The sequence below is a fragment of the Narcine bancroftii genome, chromosome 3 (assembly GCF_036971445.1).
Source record: "Narcine bancroftii isolate sNarBan1 chromosome 3, sNarBan1.hap1, whole genome shotgun sequence".
Classification (NCBI taxonomy): Eukaryota; Metazoa; Chordata; class Chondrichthyes; order Torpediniformes; family Narcinidae; genus Narcine; species Narcine bancroftii.
Window position 1 is genome coordinate 155,140,611 of NC_091471.1, and position 9,892 is coordinate 155,150,502.

The following is a 9,892-nucleotide window of genomic DNA, read 5'->3' on the forward strand; positions in this document are numbered from 1 at the left end:
ATCTATCTTTCCACCATGAATTATAGGAGGGTCAAACTTCAATTGATTGACCCATTGTTCCAGAGACTTGCGGTTAATTAACCCAACATAGATTTTAACTTTCCCTTTTTTTTTCTACTGATCTACTATTAAATCTAAAATCAGTCATATTGGGTCAATAGTGGAGAGAGGTTTGGAGGTTGGGAAGTTGCATGAATTTTACCCACTCACTGACCAAACATCATCTGTGTTGTATCATCTTAAGATTATGGTCACTATTTTCTGTATTCTTCCTGGCCCAGTATCTGAATATGTCCATCTTACTTGGAGCCAAGAGCAACAAACGAACTTCGGTCATCTGAGCAAACCAAATCAGTTGGAAGGTCTCAGTGGAAATGTCAGTGTTACAAGTGGTGGGTCAGATTTAACTTTCATTATCAAGCAGAAATCAGCAGTAGAAATGAATAGTTGGTTTACCCCAGCTTCTCTTTTACTTTGCAATCTCAATGTCCGCATCACCATAAGGGGTGAACCTTATTTCATTATCATTACCATTCCTGATCATGCTTTTCATCTGAGATATCATTCATATATTAGGAGTGGGATCTGTGTACATTTCAGGGTTAGCCCCCATCCTGGCTTATGTCAGTCCTGTTATCTCCATCAGGTATCAACAACCTTTGGGTAGGTACAACTCAGCTTCATATCCCCTCAACCCTGCAGAGTGGGCAACTGAAAGGAATCAGACATCGTTACATTAGGGGGTTTGTTTTCCACAAGTTATGAAAGAATGTCCTCAACTGTAACTGAAACAATCATCAAACATCAGGAGGCCAAATATTCCAGTAGGTCCTCAATATTCATTGCATGGAGCACAGAAAACCCAAGAGAATAGTTTTCCCCAACTCCCCACTCCACCTCCCACACTTAGAGAGGTCTGATGTAAAAGCAAAGGCAAAAACTTGACTGTTTTACTCTTAAAAAGTGCCAGAGAGGTGTAAAACATAGAATATTACAGTACATGGCCTTTAGCCCATGATGTTGTGTCAACTTGTGTAAACTTATTCTACAACAACTTATCACACACCCACAAGCCTTTACTTTTCTGACATCTATGTGTTCATCTAAGAGTCTTTTGAATGTCCCTACTGTAGCAGCCTCCACCACCAGCGGCAATGCATTCCACACACCCACTAATCTGTAAAAAAAATCCTCCACTTCATCTTGAACAGATTTCCTCTGGCATTTGCTATTGTCACCACAGGAAAAGGGTGCTGGCTGTCACCATCTACAAATTTGCCAACAATACCACGATATTGGATTGTATAAAGGATGGGATGAGTCATCATATAGGAGGGAAATACAAAATTTGACTGAATGGTGCAACAACCTTGCACTCAATGCTACCAAAACTAAGGAGCTGGTTGTTGACTTCAGGAAAGAAAATCAGAGGTGTACAATCCAGTGATCATTGGGGAAATCAGAGGTGGAGTGGGTGAGAAAATTTGGGTTCTTGGGAGTCACTATCTCAGAAGATCTTTCCTGGACCCAACACACCAATGGCATCATGAAGAAAGCCCACAAGCGCCTCTACTTCCTCAGAAATTTGTGGAGATTTGTTAGGACACCAGAAACCCTGGGAAATTTCTACAGACATGTGGTGGAAAGTGTGCTTCCTTGCTGAATCACGGACTGGTATGGGGACATCAAAACCCCGGTGCATAAAGCCTTCCAAAAAGTAGTGGACACAGCCCAGGATATCACAGGTAAAAACCCTCCCCACTATTGAGTACATCTGCAGGGAACACTGCTGTGGGAGAGTAGAAGCAATCATCAAAGACCCTTCCCACCCAGCACATGCTCTGTTCTTGCTGCTACCATCAGGAAAGAGGTATCGGCACCACAAAACACATACAACCAGGTTCAGGACAGCTGCTACCCCTCCACTATCAGACTCCTCAACAACAAACTCAATCAGGGGCGTGGCAAGATGGCGTAAGGATCAGACGTGCCTTCCAGTCCTCTCCTGACTCTATCTTATTGTTTTGTCTAGAAATGCCCGTTAAAATTCTTTAAAAGTTTAGATAATTTTAGTGCTGTTAATTTAACTTATGAGGGTACAATTGGTGGAAAAGAGCAAAAAAAAACGACAACAGATCATCAAAAAACTAAATTTTCCAAAAGTTCAAGTTTTGGAGCCTACCTACAGGAAAGACACCGGGACTCAGCGTGAAATGGATCCCAGGAGAGAGGTACAGTGTTCGGATGTAGAGCTCTATGTTACATCGGTAGAGCCCCCTAAAGAGGCCTTTAGAACAAAGAGTTACTCAAGGCATTTGTCAACTGTAGAGGTGGCGCTGCAAACTGCATCTCTTGAGATAGAAAAACCTATACAACTTGATGTACTGGGAGAACTTAATACATTATGGACTGGGGAAAACCCCGGCCAGCATCCTCCAGTCATTGCTGGAGAGGCTGTGGCTGGGGTTTCCACACGCAGTCATACTACAAGGAAGGCAACCAGAATGAAGGAAGGAACAGAAGATCCTTTGGTTATGCAGCAGAAGCAGGAATTTGTTGAGCCAAAATCTCTTCCAATTGAAAAGATTTTTGTGAATCTTGAATCTAAATTATCTTATACAATGCAGGGATTATCCAAGATTATGACTGAACTTGGTACTAGGTTTAATACTCTGGTGAAAATATACTCTCAACAGATGGCTGAGTTTGGAGCTTTTAAGCTTGAAGTGAGAGATAAATTTAATTCGTGTGAAGAAGATATAGACGAAATGCGGGATCAAGTTTTTGATGTGACCAAAATGGTCGAAGACTTACAAACTCAAAATAAAAATTTGGTGAAAAAGATTGATTATTTGGAAAACCAATCCAGACGGAACAATATAAAGATCATTGGTTTGCCGGGAAGGTATGGAGGGACCAGACCCAAGAAAATTTTTTACTGAATGGATTCCGCAGGTGCTGGGTCAAGAACATTTCCCGGAAGGTATAATACTGGAACGTGCTCACAGAGCCTTGCGTAGAAGACCTATTTCAGGTCAAAGTCCAAGACCTGTTTTGGTTCGTTGCTTGAATTATTACGACAGAGAAATAATTTTACGAGTGGCTATTAGAAATGCACAACAGAGGAAATCACCCTTGATGATTCAAAATAATCGAGTTTTCTTCTATGCGGATTTGAGTCAAGAAGTTATGTTCCAACGACGGGAATTCAATCCTGCTAAAAGGTTGTTGTGGAAGAAAGGTTACAAGGCAACCTTTAGATATCCAGCTGTTTTGAAGGTTTTCCAAGATGGTTGCCAACCAAAGTTCTTTGATTCTCCAAAGGAAGCTATAGCATTTGCTCAAGAGCTGCCAATTACTCCGTTACAACAGAGACATAGTCTGCCGCGATCTCTAAGGAGACAAGAGATGGAAGAAAAGAGCCATGCTCCAAGAAGGAATGGTTGTAATGGTGACTCGGCAGTTGGAGCTGATTAAAAGAAGAGTTGTCCTTTTTTTTTCTAATGTTTTTTTTAAAAAAAGGGATATTAAATAATGATGATGTTAGTTTAAGATGAAGTGAGAGTTGGGGGAGAGAACTGGATAGGCACTATTTCCTGAAAGTCATCTGCTACGTGTGAGTTATCTCACACCCATTTTTTTTTTGGGAGTTACCGCATTGCGCGGTTTGGACGGGAGGGGGTATTTTTAACCTCCTACCCATTTTTTTTCCTTTTTATTTGTATTATTAGATTAAAGAGTGAAGGGGTTTTGTTTTGTTTAAATATTAAAAAAAGCATAAGAAAGTATTTGATTGTTTAAAAAACTAAAAATTGATGTGGTTTTTTTTGTAAAGTTTATTCAGTAGATAAGGAATATTTGAAATTTAAATGTGAATGGGATGGATGTTTTTTTTATATTTTTTCTTTAATTTTAAGGTGAAAGGAGTGGTAATTCTGGTGTATATTATTTTGCTATTTTAGTTATAGAACGAAGGGAATAATGGTGAAAGTTATAAATTGAATTGTACAATTCTTAATGAGGCTTGAATTTTGTTTGTGGTTTATGCTCCATTTGAAGATATAGATTTCGTTGATATAGGTTCAATGTTGGAAACCTGCAGTCAGACGAAGTGAGAGGAAACTTCCAGGCAAACCTCAAAGCAAAGCTCGACGATGCAATCCGCCTCACGGACTCGTCCCCTGAAACCCTCTGAGATCAGCTGAAGACTACCATACTGCAATCCACTGAAGAGGTACTGGGCTTCTCCTTCAGGAAAAACAAGGACTGGTTCGACGATAACAGCCAGGAAATCCAGGAGCTGCTGGCAAAGAAGCGAGCTGCCCACCAGGCTCACCTTACAAAGCCGTCCTGTCCAGAGAAGAAACAAGCCTTCCGTCGTGCATGCAGCCATCTTCAGCGCAAACTCCGGGAGATCCAAAATGAGTGGTGGACTAGCCTCGCCAAGCGAACCCAACTCAGCGCGGACATTGGCGACTTCAGGGATTTCTACGAGGCTCTAAAGGATGTGTACGGCCCATCACCCCAAGTCCAAAGCCCGCTGCGCAGCTCAGACGGCAAAGTCCTCCTCAGCGACAAGATCTCCATCCTTAACCGATGGTCAGAACACTTCCAATCTCTTTTCAGTGCCAACCGCTCAGTCCAAGATTCCGCCCTGCTCCAGCTCCCCCAACAGCCCCTAAGGCTAGAGCTGGATGAGGTCCTCACCCAGGATGTGACATATAAGGCAATTGAACAACTGAAAAGTGGCAAAGCAGCAGGTATGGATGGAATCCCCCCAGAGGTCTGGAAGGCTGGCGGCAAAACTCTGCATGTCAAACTGCATGAGTTTTTCAAGCTTTGTTGGGACCAAGGAAAACTGCCTCAGAACCTTCGTGATGCCATCATCATCACCCTGTACAAAAACAAAGGCGAGAAATCAGACTGCTCAAACTACAGGGGAATCACGCTGCTCTCCAATGCAGGCAAAATCTTCGCTAGGATTCTCCTAAATAGAATAATACCTAGCGTCGCCGAGAATATTCTCCCAGAATCACAGTGCGGCTTTTGCGCAAAGAGAGGAACTATTGACATGGTCTTTGCCCTCAGACAGCTCCAAGAAAAGTCCAGAGAACAAAACAAAGGACTCTACATCACCTTTGTTGACCTCACCAAAGCCTTCGACACCGTGAGCAGGAAAGGGCTTTGGCAAATACTAGAGCGCATCGGATGCCCCCCAAAGTTCCTCAACATGATTATCCAACTGCACAAAAACCAACAAGGTCGGGTCAGATACAGCAATGAGCTCTCTGAACCCTTCTCCATTAACAATGGCGTGAAGCAAGGCTGTGTTCTCGCACCAACCCTCTTTTCAATCTTCTTCAGCATGATGCTGAACCAAGCCATGAAAGACCTCAACAATGAATACGCTATTTACATCCGGTACCGCACGGATGGCAGTCTCTTCAATCTGAGGCGCCTGCAAGCTCACACCAAGACACAAGAGAAACTTGTCCGTGAACTACTCTTTGCAGACGATGCCGCTTTAGTTGCCCATTCAGAGCCAGCTCTTCAGCGCTTGACGTCCTGCTTTGCGGAAACTGCCAAAATGTTTGGCCTGGAAGTCAGCCTGAAGAAAACTGAGGTCCTCCATCAGCCAGCTCCCCACCATGACTACCAGCCCCCCCACATCTCCATCGGGCACACAAAACTCAAAACGGTCAACCAGTTTACCTATCTCGGCTGCACCATTTCATCAGATGCAAGGATCGACAACGAGATAGACAACAGACTCTCCAAGGCAAATAGCGCCTTTGGAAGACTACACAAAAGAGTCTGGAAAAACAACCAACTGAAAAACCTCACAAAGATTAGCGTATACAGAGCCGTTGTCATACCCACACTCCTGTTCAGCTCCGAATCATGGGTCTCTACCGGCATCACCTACGGCTCCTCGAACGCTTCCACCAGCGTTGTCTCCGCTCCATCCTCAAAATTCATTGGAGTGACTTCATCCCTAACATCGAAGTACTCGAGATGGCAGAGGCCGACAGCATCGAGTCCACGGTGCTGAAGATCCAGCTGCGCTGGGTGGGTCACGTCTCCAGAATGGAGGACCATCGCCTTCCCAAGATCGTGTTATATGGCGAGCTCTCCACTGGCCACCATGACAGAGGTGCACCAAAGAAGAGGTACAAGGACTGCCTAAAGAAATCTCTTGGTGCCTGCCATATTGACCACCGCTAGTGGGCTGATATCGCCTCAAACCGTGCATCTTGGCGCCTCACAGTTCGGCGGGCAGCAACCTCCTTTGAAGAAGACCGCAGAGCCCACCTCACTGACAAAAGACAAAGGAGGAAAACCCAACACCCAACCCCAACCAACCAATTTTCCCCTGCAACCACTGCAACCGTGTCTGCTTGTCCCGCATCAGACTTGTCAGCCACAATCGAGCCTGCAGCTGACGTGGACTTTTACCCCCTCCATAAATCTTCGTCCGCGAAGCCAAGCCAAAGAAGAAGGAGATTTCGTTGTAGATGTGTTTTTATTATTTGGATATCTGAATTTTAACGTAATGATTGGGGATATTTAAATGTGGTATTGGAGCTTTTATTGCATAACTATTCAAGAGTAAAAGGGAAAAATGGTGGAAGAGTACTAAAATTGAATTGTACAATGCTTAATGAGGTTTGAATTTTGTTTTAAGATGGTGGTTTATGTGACTAATATGATGATAGAAGTGAAGTTAGTTGATATTTGGTGAAGGTTTATCTCTATAGAGAAAGTTTTTTTTTTCTTTTTTTTCATGCTACAATTTTTTTAAAGAATTGATTATTGTTTAAGAATTTTTGATAGATAATGTTACTAACTTTACTAATTTTTTATATTAAGTTTGAGTTAAATATATGTTCCATCTTAACTCCGTTTGTTAAATATATGCATTTAAGTTTGATTTAAATATGTTTTTTAAGTCTGATATCTTAGTATTAATTACTTTTCTTTTTGTTAGTATTTTAATTGGTTATGTTTTTGGTTTTTTTTGTAAGTGGGTTTTTTTCTCACATATATTATTAACTTTATTAATTCTTCACTCTATTTTGGGGGAAGGGGGGGTTGGACTAATTTGTGTTGGGTTATTAATGTGTAATAATTATTGGGGAGGGTATAGTTTATTTAGATTACTGATACTGTATTGTAATTTTATTATTTTATTCTTAATTTTTTTTTAATGTAATCCTATATGTTATTCATGTTATAAAATCTTAAATAAAGTTTAAAAAAAAACAACAAACTCAATCAGAGATTCATTTAAGGACTCTTACTTTTGCACTTTATTTATTTTTTTTGTTCCCTGTATTGCACAGTTTGTGCAATATCTGCTTACAATTCTTTGTTTGTTTGTGTACAGTTTATTTTTTGCACTACCAATTCTGGTCATTCTGATGTGCCTGGAAAAAGGAATCTCAGGGTTGTATGTGATGTCACTTATGTTCTCTGACAATAAATCTGAATCTGAACCCCTCATAAACTTACATGCCTCTATTAAGTCATCTCTCTTCCTTCATCACTCCTTGCTCTGCCAATCTTGGAGACTTGTATGATTACACAGTGAATAAAGCAGAAAAGATAAATAAGAATCACATTTTTTGGGCAGGAGACTATTCAGCCAATCAAATCTATGTCAGTACCTGCCAGCTTCCATTAATCCCATTCTCTACCTGTGTCTTCCCTGTCCCTTTAAATGCCCCTTCCATTCCATTTTCTGTTTCAACCAACCCTTCAGGCAGTGAATTCTAGATCCTAATTATTTCTCATTTCCCTTGATTCTTTGGATCCAGATTTTATATCTGTGCCCTGATCCTTCAACCATATGATTGATAGTGGGAACAACTTCTCTCTGCTTACCCAATCAAACCAGGAATCATGTTGTACATCTCCATTAAATCTCCTCACGATCTTCTTTACCCCAAACTCTCCATGCTAATACTATAGTTTCATAACCATTCCCCCATTTCCCCACTGGATTCTTCGATGTTCTCTTCCTTACCCCATCCCCATCAGTTCCATCTGGTCTCTCTTTATACCATCATGTCTCTCTCTCCTCATCAAATTCCAGCAGGGGAAGCCTTTGTCTTCTAATCACCCATTCAACCCTGTATTACTCATCACCCTCCACTTAACCCATATGTTTCTTGCCTCCTCTCCCTGACTGGCATCTGCCCATCTTCTGCCTCTATCTGCCATACTTCACCTCTGCCTGGCCCATCAATCCTGCATGGGATCCTGTCCAGCTCTTCCCACCACGTTCTCTTTGAACTGGCTTTCCTCTCTACACTCCCAGTCTTGAAGAAGGATTCCAGCCCGAAACGTTGACCATTCATTTTCTCCAGCAGTTGCTGCTTGACCTGCTGAGTTCCTCCAGCAGATTGAGTTTGACCTGAGAGAAACTATTTATAGACCATGACTGTACACAGAAAGAAAGAAACATACTTTCCATTTCTCACAAGTGCACAAAATAATTCTAATCTTTCGACAATCTGGACTTAAAACATGAATTAAAGGACAAATTGGCTACAAAATGATAGCACACTGGAAAAAACAACAAAACTTTTCCTGAGAAAGATAGACTATCCACAACAAACAATAGCAGCTGGAAATACTTCACTTGTCTGGGAATTTTTGTTTCAAATATTAAAATGGAACTTTCACTGAATCTTTGTTTTAATTTTCTCTGATAGCCAAGGTGCAGACAATAAGAACGGTATCATATATTCAGAGAGATCGTCCATTCATCAATTCTAATTTTATGTTGTGTGCATCTCAGCAGCCAATTCTTTTGCCTTTATTTATATTGATTGCAGACTCTAGTATTTAGGAATGAGGTTGGCCTGGTCAAATTCTCGCAGCTCAAACAAAGGAGCCTGAAAAGTGTTGCTGTGAACCACCTCAACTTTTCTACATTGAATTGAAACGGTTTTCAAATGCTTGAAAGGTTCCTAACTATTTGTTCAATATTGCCAAGAACTTCACTTTCAAATATTGTGTTTAATCTCTTTGGTTTTGGAGTGTTATGTTAGATCTATGCTAATGTTAAATTGAACCAGGATTTAAACCCAAATAAATGTACTTCTTTTCAATTATGTAAACCAGCATTATAACTGAGGCAATGCTCCCAGTCTTAAGCCGATACTGTGACGATAATGGTGACATGAGAGTCACTGCAACATGGTGAGTGACACTAAAGACTGATAAATACCAGTGCTATTCATCAACACAGACAGATAAAACTCTATAACGAGAGGATGCAAGTAATGAGTCGTTTGGGATTACAAAGAATTTCTTGATGGCTAATAGTCTGGAATTTCAACTATAGAAATTTAGTTGGAGTCAGGGCTAATAATTTTTTTAAAAATTGTCATGCATGAATATTTCCTGAAACAGAAATTTTCTTTTGATTTAGACAGGCATACATATAGACCACTTTGGCCCACGAGCCCGTGCCGCCAAATTTACACCCAATAACCTATACCCCTAGTACATTTTGAACCGTGGGAGGAAACTGGAGCCCCTGGGGAAAACCCACGCAGACACAAACTCCTTACAGACAGGATTCAAACCCCAGTCCCGATTCCTGGCACCGTGTAAAGGCATTGCATTAACCATGCCTCATAGTATGTCTCATTCTGAAGTTTGTGTATCAAAATCTTTGGAATTCTGCAAACAGTGAGAGGGGAAGATTCCAGGTCATTAACAAGCTCATGCCACAGATGGGCATGTAGCAGATACAACTTAATGCAGTTAAGTGTGAAGAGATGTATTTCTGGAAGAATGATGTTGAGAGGCAGTGTTATCTATATTAATAGTTCCCAATCATTTAGAATGAAAGTTCCACTTGTTACTTGTGGCCTCTATC

At 41.2% G+C, this 9,892-nt stretch overlaps 1 protein-coding gene across 1 annotated transcript in view; it reads right to left on the reverse strand.

The window, feature by feature from the left end:
- The window catches only part of shroom3 (shroom family member 3), a 264,226-nt gene that overhangs the window by 18,750 nt on the left and 235,584 nt on the right, over nt 1-9,892 (reverse strand). The gene's annotated exons all lie outside the window — the stretch shown is intronic.